The sequence below is a fragment of the Lissotriton vulgaris genome, chromosome 3_1 (assembly GCF_964263255.1).
Source record: "Lissotriton vulgaris chromosome 3_1, aLisVul1.2, whole genome shotgun sequence".
NCBI classification, from domain to species: Eukaryota; Metazoa; Chordata; class Amphibia; order Caudata; family Salamandridae; genus Lissotriton; species Lissotriton vulgaris.
The window spans coordinates 1,338,586,459-1,338,603,168 of NC_141689.1; the positions used below are offsets into that span (position 1 = coordinate 1,338,586,459).

General features: G+C 50.4%; 1 pseudogene; it reads left to right on the forward strand.

Moving 5' to 3' along the window:
• The first annotated feature begins 1,929 nt into the window (after positions 1–1,929).
• LOC147727849 (SERPINE1 mRNA-binding protein 1 pseudogene) lies at positions 1,930–3,326 on the forward strand (annotated as a pseudogene).
• The last annotated feature ends 13,384 nt before the right edge of the window (positions 3,327–16,710 follow it).

Below are 16,710 nucleotides of genomic sequence, written 5' to 3' on the forward strand. Positions count from 1 at the left end.
TTCACCAGGACAGTGAAAACTCATGGAAGGCTGAAACTAACCTGCCAAAGCCAAAGCCGCAAGAAGCACAAGTCAGTGCGGAATAAAAAGTTCCACTTAAGAGAGCCAGTCAAAGCTGAATAAACACACAGAAGTTTTCGAGATAGGGTAGAGACAATAGGATAGTGCCTAGAGGGTTACCCACTTTCATCTGAGATTTGAGGTTTCCTTGAAGTGATTAACATGGTGCAGCAACGCTGAAAAATATTGCTTATAAGCTTGCCAGTTGCCATTTCTGTTTATATGCTTGGATAGCTGTTGGATGTTTATCTGTTATGAGGGAATATTCAGCATGGTTCAACAAATCTCACTGCTAAATCTGTAATAAAATCACTTGAACCTAAGAGCAAGACCTCATATGTTCCCAGCATGAGAGTGTGTATAGTTATAATGTATATTATCAAATATTAGCTGAATATGTAAAGGTTAAGGAAGTAGAGAATCGTTTTGTTTTTTCTTACCTTCCAGCCTTCAAGGCTGAAGGGGAAGCACATTGTCACTTACCTTTAACCTACCCTTTATCTTGCTCTGTTTTCTTAAATCTATTTTATCAACAGGTCTCGATCAAACTGTATTATTCTGATTTTGATGATCCATTAGAAGATGAGCCAGTTGTTATCGGTCCAAATCTGTATTTGTGGGCTGCTTAACATGTTTCTTGCTCTTACAAAGGATTTAAATCCAGGGATCAGTGTGAATATATGATGTCATTCTTTAGCCCATGACTAATGCGACCATCCTCATCAATAAAACTTTATTCAACTGTTGTAGTGAAAACCATAAAAGTCCATAATACATCACCAATATACATTAAAATACCAAGGTCAAAGATAATACATAAAATTACAGTAGAATCAGTTAAAGGATATATACAGAACGGCATACTAACCCAGGCACCCCCGCTCCTGGTAATTAATCAAATGTCACTCTAAGCTTTACTGCTGCCTTTAAAAAGCCAAGAACATTCCATAATGTGCTCCTTGAGAGCATTAGTAAAAAAGTGAAGGCTGGTCCCACTTGACAAAAATTGGCTTCTTTTAAAATTGGGATAATAAACAACTTCCTAGGCATCTCATAATTACTACAGAACATTAAGAAATGAAGCATGTCCTGTGGAAACGTACCGTCCAGCCAGAGGGAAACAAGATGTCACCTTTCTTGCACCCTCTAGGGTGAGCAAGCAGAAGATGGAATAATTCAAGTTGAAATCTGGTCAATAAAAATCAGTCATATGAGCTCCGGAGCCCTAAAAAATAAGGTTCCTATAGATGGAACTGTTTTCAGAAGAATGCGTCAGCGCACGCTAGGCTTTCTTAACTCGGATTCTTCTCTTTCCATTGTCCCCAATCTAAAAAAAGAATCCGTTACCCAATGCAGGTCTTTCCTACTAATAATATCAGGAGTGCAGTAAAGACCAGGCCTACCTAGTTTCTCGGATCCTTCCTATATGTAGATGAACCAGGGTATATGTTGAACCCAATCTAGTCCTGGACAGTCCCTTAAAATCTCCTTATTGAGGGTACTCCCATCACGTACCAGGTTTTAAGCCAGTAGAGCAAAAGTTGGAAGGACAACAGGTTAGTCAAATAGGGCACACCCAGTTCAGAATGTACAATATAGGTGGCAGTACCCTGTGGGACACATAACAGTCATCTCAAGAACTTGTTTTCCACTTCTTTGAAGTTCCTCATGGGCAGTGTAATCCCAGATCTCGCTCCCATACACCACCTGAGATACACACCAGGATCTATAAATCTACAATAGGGCGCCTACAGGTTTTTTACCCAAACGAGAAGCAAGATAAAATCTGCTGCAATAGCACGTAGGAGACCCAACTGTTTGCTTTTTTCCGAAGGGCTCCGGTTTAGCTTGCATCGGAGGAGTATCGCCGCTAAAAGGGGCCATCATGCCAGGACATCTACAGGAAGGCTTCGGCTGCGTTGTAACCAACCGGTTCGACCAGCTCTTCGACGACGAGTCGGACCCGTTTGAGGTGCTCAAGGCCGCGCAGAGTAAGAAGGAGAGCGGCGGTGGTCCGGGGTCGGGCAAGACCGCGGCTCAGGCTGCCAAGCAGCTCAGGAAGGAGTCACAGAAAGACCGCAAGGTTCCTCTGCCCGACAAGAAGGAGGAGGCACCGCTGCAGCCCCCCCGTCACGCTCAAGAAGGAGGGAATTCGAAGGGTAGGAAGGAGGCCCGATCAACAACTTCCACAACCGCAACAGCAGCAGCAGCTTTCTCCTCAAGGTGAAGGCAAGCCCATTGACAGCAGACCAGACAGACGACCACCTCGTGAGCGTCGGTTTGATAAACCAATTGAAGAGAAGACTGAAGGGGGAGAATTTTCTGTAGATAAGCCTATTATTGACCGGCCCATTCGGGGGCGTGGTGGTCCTGGTGGCAGAGGACGTGGTGGCCGTGGGCATGGATTGGGAAGAGGAGATGGCTTTGACTCCCGTGGTAAACATGAATTAGACAGGCACAGTGGAAGTGACCGATCTTCTTCATATTTCAGTGGCCTTAAGCATGAGGAGAAACGTGGTGGCAGCGGATCTCACAACTGGGGATCGGTGAAGGATGAAATCAGTGAAATGGACCACTCTGCTGTGACAGAAGAAACTGTAGAGGGAGAGGAGCATCCTGTGGTTGACTCTGAAAACAAGGAAAATGAAGTGGAAGAAGTCAAGGAAGAAGGTCCTAAAGAAATGACATTGGATGAATGGAAAGCTATGCAAGACAAAGAACGGGCAAAGGTTGAATTTAATATTCGTAAACCAAATGAGGGTGCTGATGGGCAATGGAAGAAAGGATTTGTTCTTCACAAGGCTAGGAGTGAAGAGGTTCCAACTGAAGTGTCTGATTTGTATCATCATTTCCGTCGACCTGCAAATGACATTACATCCCAGGTCGAAATCAATTTTGGAGACCATGGCCGCCCTGGACGTGGTGGTAGAGGAGGCAGAGGAGGGCGTGGTCGCAGCGGAAGTCCTAGCAGAGGTGGCAGGACTGATAAGATTTCACCCAGTGAACCAGGAGCTGCTCCATTCCATCCTGGGTCAGCGAAACCTTTCCCAGCCCTTGATGCTAGGTCTGCAATGCCTGGAGGAATGCCTCGTTCTTTTGATGTTTTGACTGCTTCATCAGCTCCTGATGTGGATGATCCAGAGGCTTTCCCAGCCTTATCTTAACTTGGATTTTAAGTCAATCATGATGCCCTGGTTGGGCTCTCCTCTACAAGGCTTTGCATGCGTATGGATCCTAAACAACTATAACAAATGTAAGACTGTCATTCATACTCCAAGATAAGAGAAGACACGTTTCTTCGGAACAGGGATGGTCCCTCCCTTAATATGAAAGGCTTTGGATGACCCATGCCCTATCTTCATCATGTATGACTTGGAATTATTAACTAGCAGGTCCCGTTCTTCCTTAAAGTACACAAATGAATTAAGTAATGCTTGCAACCTCATGACTAACGAGACTATTAATAACCAGAGCATGCATGAAGTAACTGTCAAATTAATCAAGATGAGAGGGTCTTTGTAGATGAATTGAATAAAAGGATAGGAACAGATGGAGAAAAGGAAAAAAATAAGACAATTGCGGACCATATTATTGGAAAGGATGGGGACATCTTGAAAGAACCAGCTCAAAGACAGAGCATTGATGTTATCAAGAGGGGGATCCCTATGTATAACAGAATGCAAGCGTAATATTTTTTAGTTAAAGGAGCACCCTTCTTGAGATTAGAGGTAAGCATAAAAGGCATCTATTATGTATGTGGTAAGCTAGTTTATTAGGTCTCGCTGAGTCAGTGCATGCGCTGGTCTACAAGACTTTTAGAAGCGAGTTTTCAAATTGCTGCCCACATGCTTTTTCCAGCCACCAGCTTCCTGTTACTCGCACAAGCGTGCAACGTGCACAGCTGCCATGTGACTTTATCGCTGGAATCCAATCGCGATAACTTTCGTGGTGCGCCCGTACACAACTCCCGGGCTTATTTTCACGCACTTGAGGTGCCCACTTCTTTTAAATCACTTTCGCGGCGCGCATATGTGCACACAGCCCCCGTTCCCACTGCTGCGCAGCCCACGGCACATCCAAGACCCAGGCCCCCTCGACGAAGTGCTCTGGTGACATCACACACACATATCTAAGGTAGACAATCACATTCAATGATAGGGTGTTTTACACAGTAAGGAAAATTATGATTTCAGGGATAAATTCTACAGTGTCTATCTAACTGAAAATGCCAAGACACAGTAGACTCATTTGCGAGTAAAATAAGCATTCATCAGGAGGGTACTGACACCACTGCACATTGTTTCTTTGCAACCATCAGCACAATTTGTATCACTTTTTAAACCCCCGGGCCCTGCGGAGCTGCTATTGACAATCACTGTAATTAACCATTCGCATAACGTTCCTGATACATTTCCATTTCATATGGTTAATTCTGCCTAGCAGTCGTTTCATCCCCTTTCAATAGCAGGTGATTGGTCTATCAGTGAGCCATGGGCTGCCGCATGAACCCTGTAGCAAATACAAGATACTCTGCATCTGCCCTAAAACTCTTCCAGCTTTCCATGCTTATCTACCTGTGTTGCTGTTTCCTCCCAGTCTTTCTTGTTCTTGTGTGTCACTCTGAGGCCTCTGCATCCCTTTGGAAATTTAGCAAATGTTCAATAAGTAAATGAACAAGCTTATTATGCACCCCATGTATGCCTCATTGCCTTGCAATTAGTGCTTAAATACTCCACTCACAGTTTTTACATGGAAAGAGACAGCAAAACTACATTACCTCCGACAGTTTGAAAAAGAGGTATAAATGGACAATCATGTTGATCAGTTTCGAGATAAGGTTACACAAATTTCTGTGACATCTAGTATTAACTCAGATGTATGATGGTGCCATGTTCCTTGACGTCAGCATGCCAAGAAAGATGCATGTAAAGGGTGCAGAGGATTAATTAGTGAGCAATAGGTTATGCAAATGTACATTACGCATTGTTCACAAAAATCAATATAGAGGTGTGCTACCTCATGTTTATGCATGCTATTCTACTTGCTGAGGCAGGTGCAATGTAAATATTCTTATACTGCATTTGGTGTAATATAGACTAAGAGGTTTGACTCATGAGTCATACAAACCCACTGAATTCAGGCAGTCGTAGTGCGAGATGACCGCAATTATTGTGAAATTGCCATCTTTAATAGAAAAATGGAGGGACATGCCTGTGTCCCCAGGGCAGCCACTTTGTTAGCCAATCAGAGACTTGCATTCACATCGTCCTCTTGTACTCTGAATCTGGCCAAACAGGGAGGAACTCCCAATCAGTAGTCTCAGCCATTAATGTTGATCTGGCAAAGCATAGCTTCATGCCTTCCAGTCAAATTAGGAAAGGGAGTTCTATAAGATAAATGTCTGTCCGGAAAGCATAACGATATGGAGATAGACAACTAACAAAGAAGCTGCCTGGGGAATTTCTGTTAAAAAAACTAAACATTATTGACTGCCACCATCACATCAGTCTAGCTAACTGGGTCTCTCCAGCAGTCCCACACTTCCGCCATTGCATAATTTTTTCAATAAGCAGTAAAGGTGGATCCTTTACTGCTAGGAAAAGACCCTGTGAGTCCAAGTATTATTGCAAATATTAACAAGCATTGGCATAGACAATAGGTCTCGCCTCTGGGACCTTATAAGTGTTTAGTTATCCAACACAATATCCTTGGTGCAACAACATCAAGTGTTGCATGGCTAAACACTTATAAGGTCCCAAAGGCAAGACCTATTGGCGATGCCAATGCTTGTTTCTAATTGCCACACAATTGGGCCGGTAGTTGCTATGCAACCCTAGTTTTTCCTAGGATTCATCACACTAAGTTAGACTTTCCCCTAGTGCAATACATCAGGTGAAGTAAACATATTTTTTAATTTCAAATGTGTTTTATTAATTTTTAGAGCAAAAACAGGCATCATAGTGCAATGGATAGGCAATAGGCACATAATGCGGGCGAGACAGACGGACACTTCTTCTCTGCAATTCGAACAATAAGCGGAATGCATATGCCAGATCAGAGGTGTAATACCAAGATAGCAAATGGTAAGCATCGTAAGAGAACAAAACAGTAGGAATAGAAACCAAACCCCCCCCCCCCACCCCGACCTGTCCCCCCTCCTCCCACCCCAACCAGTGTGCCTTGTATGGAAATCAGTCTCAGAAACAATCAGGCAGTGAGGGTTGCAGTAATACAGTAGATCACGGAAGATCATGTGTAGCTTCGGTAAGTCGCAGTATACGGAGATATCTGGGGCACGTGACCTCATTACACTCTTTGTACAAGAGGGATAGCAGTGGTGGCCAGACCTTTTGAAATGCAGTCGTGGTGTGTGTAAGTGTAGCTTGGATGCGTTCCATCCCCAAGGTAAACCAGAGTTTATGTAGCCACCCCATGTGAGTGGGCTTGGTGGCCGACCCCCAGAGTGACAGAACGTGTTGCGAGGCCGCTTGCATGGCGATCCCCATCTGGTGAAAAGTGAGTGCGTTAGGTAGGCCCAGGATGGTGTAGGCAGGGAATCTCGGGATTTCGGTGTCAAAAGTAGAGTCAATGTCGTCCAGGACCGTTTTCCAATAGCCCTGAATTTCACAGCAGTCCCAGAGGAGATGGGTCAAGGTGCCCTGTTCCCCACATCCCCTCCAGCACAGCGCGCTACGGGTTGGGTTTCCCTTATGAAGCCTGGCCGGTGTTAGATGCCAGTACATGGCCAGCTTCACCGCCGCTTCCCTGCCCGCAGTGTTGCGTGTGGTGTGTGAGGCCCTGTAATATATGTAGCTCCATTCCCTAGGTGTTAGAGCCCTGCCAAGTTCCGCCTCCCAACGTTTCTGGCCCGCTGTTTTGCCTGGTGGGACTGGGGGTGTGAGCATTTTGTAGATGTCCGAAATAAGATGTCTGTCCGAGTCTTTTGTCACCAGCCATTTCTCAAATACCGTCATTTGTCGACCAACTAGAGTGGCGCGGGCCGGGTCTGTGAGCCGGTGCCGGAGTTGGAAGTATTGGAAGAGTTGAGGGTCAGCTATGTCATAGCCCTGCGCGATGTCCGAGAGGGTGAGGAAGCCCCGTAAATCGAAAAGGTGGCCGGCGGAACGGCAGTCGGTACCACGCCATTGCGGGAAGGCGTGTGGGTCATTGCCCGGCGGGAACTCCGGGTTGTCTAGGATAGGAGTGAGTGGGGAGGGGAAAGTCGTCAAACCTTTTTTAACAGCGACTGCGTCCCAAACCCGCATGATGGTGCGAGTGATGGGCGAGCGTAGGAGGTAACGCGGTCGATGCTTCCGGGGGAGAAAGGGGATCTTCCAAAGGGACGTCTGGGCCATCGCCCTGTCCTGGAATAGCCACCGTTTTTCAGATTCTGGCCTATACCATTCCACCAGGTAGCGGAGTTGGGAGGCCTGGAAATATTGCAAAAGGTTGGGTACCCCAAGGCCCCCCTCATCTATGCTTCGGTATGCCAGCCGTTTGTGCAAGCGCGCCAGTTTGCCCTCCCAGATGAAACGGTGGAGAGCGGCCTGTAGGCCAGCAAGGACGCCGGCCAGGGGCATGACCGGGAGGGTCTGAAAAAGGTATAAGATTTTCGGCAGAGCTGACATCTTCACCGCAGCAACATGCCCCAGCAGGGAAAGGGGCTGCTTGGACCAGTGCGTAAGATCGGTCCGGATTTGGGAGGTGAGGGTACCGTAGTTGAGAGCTATCGTCGACTCTGTTGTGGGGGTAAGAGTAACACCCAGGTATGGGAGTTGCGTGGCCAGCTGTAAGCCGCCTCCGTAAGCGGGTGTGTGCCCACCAGGTTGGGCATTCTTTCCCAGGGGCAATATCAGGGATTTCCCCCAGTTGATTTTGAAGCCCGAGACTGTTCCAAAGAGTTCCAGCTCTTTCAGAAAGGCGGGTATGGAGTTATCTGGATGGTCGAGAGCGGCTATGATGTTGTTGGCGTAGAGGCCGACTGTATGAGGTTCTCGGCCAAAGGTGATGCAGTGGATATCAGGGTTATCCCTGATCCTTTGCGCAAGGGGCTCTACATACAAGGCAAACAGGAGGGGCGAGAGGGGGCACCCCTGCCTTGTACCGCGCTGAATCTCAAAAGGGGTTGATCGTAGGCCACCCAAGCGGACCCGAGCTTGGGAGCGGTGGTAGCAGCTTGCGATCCAGGACTGGAAGCGGTCTCCCTACAACGAGTCTTGACGCGCTCCCGGCTGGAAGGTCCAGTCGACTTGATCAAACGCTTTCTCAGCGTCGATGGCCAGTAGCGCAGAATCCGAGTTTTGGAAGTAGGCCTTGTCAATCAAATGGAGTATCCGTTTGGTGTTATCGCTGCATTGGCGATTAGGAGCAAAGCCCGACTGATCAGGTTCTAAAATCCCAGGCAAGCGTGGACCCAGACGTACAGCCAAGATGCCGGTAAAGAGCTTCAAGTCCAGGTTGAGTAAAGAAATGGGGCGGAACGCGGAGCAGTGTGTAGGTTTCTTGCCCGGCTTAGGTAGCACAACTATTTCGGCCGCCAGCATGTCCGGGGGAATAGAGCTCGGGCCCTCAAAGCCGGGTGAGAACAGGAGCCAGCCGCTGACTGAAGGTTTTGTAAAAACCAGCCGAAAAGCCGTCTGGTTCTGGAGATTTGAGCGGACGAAGGCGGGATATAGCGGCCAGCACCTCATCTAGGCGAATGGGGGCGTCCAGAGAGTCCGCGTCCGCCTGAGACAGTGCAGTTATTTCGGCTGAGTCCAGATAAGCATCGGCAGCCTCGGGCGATACCGTGTCAGCCCGTATAAGGAGGCATAGAAGGTTTGAAACGCCTCTGCAACCTGAGTCTCCTCTGTGAGGACCGCTCCCGAGTCATCAGTGAGGCCAGAGATCTTCAAACATTGGGTCTTAGCTTTCAGGGCACTAGCAAGTAGGCAACCAGTTTTGTTGCCCCCCACGTAGTACGTATGACGAAGCCGAAGAGCGGCAAATTCCGCCCTGTCAGTGTCTAGGCTAGCTAACTGGGATCTGGCAGCTTTCAATTGCCTCCAAACTCGCGGGGCGCGGTGCGGCTATGTACCCTCTCCAGCTCAGAGGCCTGATGGGTGAGGTCGTCTCTCTTCGCTTTACGGGTCTTGGCCTCTGCCGCGGGTATCGCAATAAGCTCACCTTGGGCCACCGACTTCAGGGCTCCCCACAGGGCCGACACCGATATCTCCGAATTATCATTAATGGCTAAGTACTCGGCGATGCAATTTTGAAGCTGCTTAGTGACCTCCAGACGCTGCAGGAGGGTTTCATGCAGCCGCCATGACCCACGGGGGCTGGTGGATTTGGGAATTTTGAGCAACAACTCCACCGCATCATGATCCGAGAGGGCTGCGGGCATGATGCTAAAATCATCGAGGGTCGCAAGCAGCTCAGAGTAGCCCAAGTAGTGATCCAACCGGGCATAGGTGCGATGTACGTGGGAGTAAAAAGTGGAGTGCGTTGCGTTAGGGTGCTTGGCCCTCCAGAGGTCCGTCAGACCTCTCTCTTGGAGCCATTCCGTACCAGCTGTAGTAAGAGCACCCGTTCTCCATAGCGATGCCCCGATCTATCTCTATTCGTGTCCATAACCAGATTGAGGTCTCCCCCAAGAAGCAAGAGGGAATTAGAGGGTTGAAGCGATTCTGAAATAGCGCTTTTTAAAAGAGCCTCCTGTCCCGTGTTTGGGGTGTATATGGAGCCAATCGTCAGGCGTTGGTCCCCTATCGTAAAGGTGTGAGCTAAAAGACGACCCCCACCCTTCCCTGGAAGCGTTTAGATACCAGTATGGCCACCCCTGCTTTCTTCGCTGGGAGAGAGGAAAAGAACTGTTGGGGAAAGGCACGGGAACGTAGCCTGTGCCAGTCTTTGGGTAAAAGGTGAGTCAAAGCAAATCTCGGCCCCAGAGTTTTCCAAATATGATAACATTGCCCTCCGCTTAACAGGATTATTTAACCCCTTCACATTAAGGGTCAGTACCTTCAAATTAGAGTCTGCCATAATGAAGCAGGTGAGCAGGATAGCGCATGAGCGTGAGCGCATTCCGGTGACAAATGGAGATGTAGTGAGCAACCCAACATTGTGAGACCCTTCGGCACACTGGTTCCCACCCCTCCCTCCTGAAAACCTTTCCCCCACCCTCCCTCCCACCGGAGACCAACCTCGCACCCCAACTGTGGTCCCCCCTCCCGTACCCTCTGCCCCCCCCACTTCCCTCATCCCCAATACCAAGTGGAACCCCAACTTCATCATAGTCCTGGGCCTATCCGAGCACAGTTCAGAACCACAGAGTCTTCACGTGGACCCCGTCGCCCCCCCGTCCCCCTCTGACCTGCTGACCCTGAAGCAGATGAACCCCTGTACACATTTTCAGCCAAATCTGATGCGCCAGAGCACTGTACGTAGTCCACGTGGCTATTCCGATGTCGCTGTGTCTCTGGATACCTCCTGGATGGCTGCTGCCTGTTCCTGCACCATCAGTTGTGGGTCAGGTTTCAGGGACCGCTTAGGCCCGTTCCGGTGCTTTATTCGTTGCCAGCCATCGTCAGAGATTCGTGGCGAAGACTTGAGCGGAGGTCGCCCCGAGGGATCGTCCCTCTCGGAGTCTTCGTCTAGGGTTATTCCCAGTAGTGCGCATGTGTCCTGCAGGGATCGGAGCTGTTGCAGGGCCCCGTTCCATTTGAAGATTATCCGAAAGGGATGGCCCCACGAGTAAGGAATGCCTTTTTCCCGCAAGAAGGAGGTGGCCGATTTAAAAGCTTTTCTCTTCTGAAGAGTGATGGCCGAAAGATCTTGGAACAGTGCTACTGGGGGGTCTTGGTAGCGGAGGGGTTGCTGCTTACGGGCCTCCTGCAGTATACGTTCCTTTAAGGGACAGTCTGGAAGGAATGCCAGGATGTCCGGGGGGGAGCAGGCGCTCAGGGCGCCAGGCCTACCCTGTGCGCCCTGTCGATGCGTATGTCGAAATCTTCTCCTTCCCCCAGAACGTCCCTAAATAGGCCTTGTAAGAAGAGAGTAACATCTGTTCTCTCCGTTTTGAGTGGCACGCCTCGGACCCTTATATTATTTCTTCTAGATCGATTTTCAAGGTCCTCCGCGTGTGCTTGTAAGTCTACCTGCTGTTCCTTGAGGCGCACCACCTCCTGCTGCAATTGCTCCATCTCCTCAGCTCTGGACTGGTCGGACTCCTCCACCACAGCCACCCGTTCTCCCAGGCCATCTATGTCTCTGCGTAGCTCTATGAACTCCCGGGCCATGTCCTGCTTCAGTGTCTGGAAGTCCTCTCGCAAAGTATTAAAAAGGGTTTCCAGGAAAGATTTGGTGATGGGGGCACCTTCATCATCTGGTCCCGTGGCGTTCTTTGGCGCCACCGAGGGTGTAGGGCTTTTTTCTCCTTTAAGGGCGTTCTTCCCTAACATGTCCGGTATCGTGCGCCCTGCTCTGCGCTGCCCCGTCACCATGATGCCTGTGTATACTGTCCGCAGAGGGCCGACCTCCGCTCCAGAGGAAGCAGAGTCCATGCGGTGTGGCCCAGTGGTATTTGTAGTTGGGTCCCGGCCTTCGGGCCTGAATTTAAGGGTGGACGCAGGCCGCTCCCCGTGCCTCTCTCGTAAGCGCCCCGGACCAAGGCCTGTAGCATGACATTGAGCGGCGTCCCTCACCCCAGCTACGGGTCACCTCAGCTGGTCTCTCCCAGGGCCCCGGGCACCGCCCGCTCCGCACCCCGGTGTGGCACCTCATATGTCTCCGGTTCCTGTCTCCGCCACAGTGCTGCGGGTGTCTGCCGCCTTCCACTCCCGGGCCCGCCGCAGTTCCCCCAAACCCGTGGCTCGGCGCTCCTCGCAGCCAATTATGTCCTCCTGCCCTGTCTGTGGGTGCGGCCACCGGGCTTCAGCCGTTATCCGTAGGGGGCACCGGGCCTCTGCGCTTTCACCTCCGCCGTCTCTGCTGCTAAGTGCACTCTGCCTTCGGTGCACAGTGAGGGGCGTACACTTCTTCGTGGTCCCGGGCCTCAACGTCAAGCCCACAAGCCAGGGGCCGGAGTTGCGCAGATCATGCGGCCAGGCGCGGCCCTCAGCTCAGGTCAGTGTGCACTCACCTGGTTATCGGCACCAGTCTCTGCCGCGTCCTGTGCTGCTTCCCCAGCCGCCTCGCAAACCGGGCCAATAGTGTGTTGTTGTGGGGGAGACCGCCGCTCGGGAACGAGTCCCGGCACCAGGCCTCAAAGCCGGGGGCTCAATTTCTGTGCTGGTCCGGTGGCGGTGCCTGCCTTTTGCGATCACTCTCCCTGGTGCCGGATGAACCCCCGGCGGCCGGGTCCCCCGCTGCAGCCCGTCAGCTTCACCCGAGCAGTCGCTCACCAGTGTCTTGCATCTCTCGCTGTCAGGGAACCATGGCTACTTTCTGGCGGTAGCCGTCCGCTCCGTCAGGCAAAATGGCGGGTCTTGACTCCGCCAGGGAGGAAATTCTGCTCAGGGTTACTTTCGGGTCTCTGTCGGTCCCAGAAGGCAGCGGGGACCGACCCCCGGAGCTCCGGGTGGCAATCGCTCTCGTTCTGGGGTTTGCTCTGGGGGGTTAAGGGCTAATAAATGGTCAGGAAAGGGACTAGGTCGGGAGCCTCATACGACGACGTCTATCCCGGTCGCCATCTTGGACACGCCCGATAAGCATATTTTTTAACAGATTCTTAGCAACATTTTTGGAGCACTCATACCTTCTATAGAAATGGCACTAAACGATGTGATGTGAAGATTAGAAGACTGTCTACCCTGGTAGATCTGCTTGCTACTAACACCGCAGGAGCTCTGACAGCAAATAAGGAATTGCTTGCAATGAGAGCTATGATTATGCAAAATTGTCTTGCGTTGGATTTACTCCTCACAAAGGAAAGCGGCGTTTGCAAACTAATTCACGCTCAGGAATGCAGTGCTTATATCATGCAAATGGATTAGAATCTCAACAGTTACATTACTAATATAACTAGCATAACAACAGAATTAACTGAGCTGGAAAAGTCAGGAGCCTGGGAACGATTAGGATCTATGTGCCTTTTTACAATAGCGGGCGGTCAGACCGCCGCCCACTATCACGTCAGTCAGGAGACCAACCGAAAAGCAGGCAGTGGTTCGACCGCCCAAATATGATGCAACCTCTGGCCTGCCGGTGGGAAATGTGCTCTTTAACATGGCGGCTTGGGCTGCGGTCATGGAAAAGGGAAGCAGCACAAGCTGCAGTGTAAAAGAGCACTTTGTGCACATCCATGCACTGCGTGCCATGCACCATGTGGTGCGTGGATGTGCATGAGGCACTACCTGTGCCCCTGCCCACGAAGTACTGGGGCCCCCAAGGTCCCCTTCCGACTGCTTTTTCATGGTGCATGAAAAGGCAAATAGCAAGGGACATCATAATCCCGACTACAGTGCCTGCCTCGGCACTGCCTCTTGTCGGGACTATGATTCAGGCCGGCGTCCTGTTGGGATCAGACGATCCTGTCAGAGGTAGCAGTCTTTCCCCTGACCTCTGCGGTTTGACCACCTACATGGTAATGAGGTGGTCGGACTGATGGCCTGTCTGTCAGGCAAACTGCCACCGATGTCCTGTCTGTGGCTGTCTGCCTGACATCGTAATTAAGCCCTATATTTGGATCCATTGCAAGAGCATTAGCTAAGATAGGAGAGTGGCTTGGTAGTATAAGTGGAGGAATTCTAAAACTTTTTTAACCCCTCTTTTGAGTACAATTAACGGCATTGCATGATTGCATGTGTGCCTAATTTCCTACATTTTGCAAGAGAATTTTATCATGGAACAGGATGGATTATGGGTGTAAGAAGTTGTCAGAAGCAAGAGGAAGAAAAAGAAAGAGACTGGACATGAAAGTTGAAGAAATGAAAAGTGAGCTCTATGATACCTTGAAAGATTTGGGAGAATCAAAAAACAGAACCCAAAGTTAATGAAGGATCTCTTGTAATAAAAACATGAAGTAATGATCTAATAATCATCAGAGGGGGATTGTGGGAGTTGTTTTTCTTTTCTAATTTTAAATGCATTGTAGCATAAGATTATGCTAAACAAAACTGTGTTTACACTGTCCTCCATCTTGCATCAATGTCAATATACATCATTTGATTTGATTTGTATTGGGGAAGCAAATCTGAACTCTACCACGCCACGGATCTCTGGGCTCTGTAACCTGCCTGCTAAGCCGCTGCTGCTCGCCGGACCCGCTGCGCGGGTCCCGCTTCGCGGACTTAGCAGCTGCGAGGAACTTGCCTGGGGCTGTTGGGACACCGGCAGGGCTGCGAGGAGAGCGGGTGGACTCTAAGTTCCAGGAGTCCCCGCGCGCCCGTGTCAGCTGGGCTCCTCTCCCTGCCGGCCACGCCCCCTCCACACCAGGATTTAATCATCTCAGCCCCTCCAGCACTTGGGAAGCAAATCTGAACTCTACCACGCCACGGATCTCTGGGCTCTGTAACCTGCCTGCTAAGCCGCTGCTGCTCGCCGGACCCGCTGCGCGGGTCCCGCTTCGCGGACTTAGCAGCTGCGAGGAACTTGCCTGGGGCTGTTGGGACACCGGCAGGGCTGCGAGGAGAGCGGGTGGACTCTAAGTTCCAGGAGTCCCCGCGCGCCCGTGTCAGCTGGGCTCCTCTCCCTGCCGGCCACGCCCCCTCCACACCAGGATTTAATCATCTCAGCCCCTCCAGCACTTGGGAAGCAAATCTGAACTCTACCACGCCACGGATCTCTGGGCTCTGTAACCTGCCTGCTAAGCCGCTGCTGCTCGCCGGACCCGCTGCGCGGGTCCCGCTTCGCGGACTTAGCAGCTGCGAGGAACTTGCCTGGGGCTGTTGGGACACCGGCAGGGCTGCGAGGAGAGCGGGTGGACTCTAAGTTCCAGGAGTCCCCGCGCGCCCGTGTCAGCTGGGCTCCTCTCCCTGCCGGCCACGCCCCCTAGGTCACCCTAGCACATCTTAAAAGGAGCAGTCTTCCCCGCTGCGCGGGAGCGCGCGGGAGGGCGCCGGGAGAAGCCCGGGACAAGGGCGGGACCGTCTGTGGCCGTCCGGGGCCGGAGGAGGCCGGGCTGGGCCTGACCTCTTTCGTTCGCAGTCCGGAGGACATTGTTCATTACATAATGGATATGGCAACAGAGGAAGAAACCCCGGGGAAAAAATCTAGATTAGGTAATGGATCCCTGGAGAATTATTTTCCCAAGAGGAGCGAGGGAGAAAAGGATTCCATCCTAGCGGAGCGTAGGGCAGAGCGGCGTCGCTCTGTTGAGAATATGAAACATAGACCCCTCACTGATAGCCTACTTGAATTAAATCGGGAAGGTGATTCGATTGGCCTAAGTGAGGATAACGTAAGTCAAGATGGAGTCCCCCTATTGTTTCGTGACTTTGTAGCCACTCCTTGTTTGCCCGCGGATAATAATAATATTATAACTGTTTCACCCACCCCTAGTGGTAGTCGTGTGGCCGACAAATCTAAAGCTAGGAAGCAGAAAGTTAATATTTATCCTGTAGCCCAGATCCACCGCCCGCCCCCTAGTAAAAAAAGAAGGAAACAAAGGGTGGTATCAGGTAAAGCAAAAACATCGCACACTGATTTTGGTAAAGGGATAAAAACCCCGATTACAACTGAGACCCCCACAGTAGTAGAGCAGGAACACACTGCACAGGTAGTTGTTTCACCGGGTCATTGTCCATCTTCAGTAACCATACAAGATGAGGTTCCCGATAATAACACTAGAGTCACCCCACCTATCACTTCACCAGTACTTCCTTCTTCAGTATCAGGGAATCTGGAATTTTTGTTAAGATCTCTCCTTCTACCCATTAATGAGTCAATCAAAAAGGTGGAAATTAGATTAACCATATTGGAAGCCGCCATAACTAGTATGTCTACTCATACCAAAAATAAAGGAAGTGTGGCGGTACATCCCAAACCCCCTTCTACTGCACCTCAAAGTAAATCTAGAATTCCTCCTGCTCCTGCTCCGGCTAAGCAAACTCGCCAGCCGCCGGGGGGAGCTGTGCCCCCAACCCATAATACACCGCAGCCTAAACAACCTAAAGCACCAGCTACTGGGTTGGGAGCGGGCCCCTCCAACCCATCTCTAAAGGCCCCGACGAGTAACAATCAGAGTGCACACGGGGATGATGGAAAAAGCAGAATGCCTCAGAAAAGGGTTCCACAAGTAGAGATTCCCCCAGAAGCCGTGCCCTACGTGGTGATCCTAACGGGGGTCCCGCAGCTAACTGAAAATAAGAAGGAGGGATTTGTCGACCTTAAAAATAAAATTATCCATTGGTTGCGGTTGCATAGGCCGATAGCACCTAACATAGATGGGGACATAGTTCATGTTAGACGGATCAATTGGCTGGGGAGTAGAACTAAAGATATTGAGGGGGACCTAGTGGTGGTCAATTTTAGAGACCCTCGGGCAGTTGATTACATCCTAAACTGGCCACCTGGGAGTGGGGAAACCTGTGTTATCCCACGGGCTTTAACATACTTTTATCCCAGGTCAAAAGTTACCAACTCTAAATATTTAAACAGACCACAATTTTATAGGCCGCCCTTTATTCCGCCCTATATTAATAATCAACCTCAGTATGGTCATCAGCTGAC